This window comes from Elaeis guineensis, chromosome 13, assembly GCF_000442705.2.
Source record: "Elaeis guineensis isolate ETL-2024a chromosome 13, EG11, whole genome shotgun sequence".
NCBI lineage: Eukaryota > Viridiplantae > Streptophyta > Magnoliopsida > Arecales > Arecaceae > Elaeis > Elaeis guineensis.
In genome coordinates, this window is record NC_026005.2 from 48218595 (window position 1) to 48219976 (window position 1382).

The following is a 1382-nucleotide window of genomic DNA, read 5'->3' on the forward strand; positions in this document are numbered from 1 at the left end:
CACTAGTGTTGTCACATCTTATGGGTGTTTCACTAAGTTTGATATCAAAGTCTTCGAGTTGTTGCTTAATCCACAAGATTTGAGCACAACAACTTTCGGCTGTAATGTATTCGGCCTCAGCCGTAGACAGTGCTGCCGAATTTTGTTTCTTGCTAAACTAGAGATTAGGTTAACTCAAAAAATTGGCAAGTTCCACTAGTGCTTTTCTGTCTAATCTACATCCAGCAAAATCAGCATCTGAATATCTTATTAAGTCAATTAGTGAGTCCTTAGAGTACCATAATCCTAGAGTTTGAGTACCATTTAAATATCTAAGGATTCTTTTAACAGCATTCTAGTGAGACTCTTTAGGATTAGATTGAAATCTAGCACACAAACAAACACTAAAGATGATATCAGGCCTACTTGCAGTTAAATATAATAGAGAGCCAATCATACCTCTATAGTATTTTAAGTCTACATATTTACCTTCTTCATCCTTGTCAAGCTTACATGAGGGGCTCATGGGTGTGCCAATTGCTTTGGAGTTCCCCATTCCAAATCTTTTGAGTAATTCCTTAGTGTACTTGCTTTGGGTGATGGAGATTTCTTCCTTTGTTTGTTTGATTTGGAGTTCGAGGAAGAAAGTAAGTTCTCCCATCATGCTCATCTCGAACTCCCCTGCATGAGCTTAGCAAAGTCTTGACAAAGAGATTCATTAGTAGACCCAAAAATAATATCATCAACATAAATTTGTATAACTAACATATCATTTTGATTTCTTTTAATAAAGAAGGTTGTGTCTACATTACCTCTTGAAAAATTATTATTTAGTAAGAATTTGCTTAGCCTATCATACCAAGCCCTAGGTGCTTGTTTTAATCCATATAGAGCTTTATTTAATTTAAAAACATGATTAGGAAAAGCATGATTTTCAAATCCTGGGGTTGTTCTACATAGACTTCTTCAGCAATATATCCATTCAAAAATGCACTTTTGACATCCATTTGAAATAATTTAAATTTTATAAAGCAAGCATATGCAAGTAGAAGTCTAATGGCCTCTAATCTAGCAACAGGTGCAAAGGTCTCATCAAAATCAATTTTTCTTCTTGATTATAACCTTTAGCAACCAATCTTGCTTTATTTCTTACTACATTTCCATGTTCATCTAATTTGTTCCTAAAGACCATTTTGTGCCAATTATTGAATAATTTTTAGGTCTTGATACTAAAGTCCATACATTATTTCTTTCAAATTGATTAAGTTCTTCTTGCATTGTATTAATCTAATTATAATCATTTTAGCTTCTTCAATAGTTTTTGGTTCCAGATGAGATACAAAAGCATAATGATTAAATACTTCTCTAAGTGAAGAATGAGTTTTTACCCCATGCATAGGATC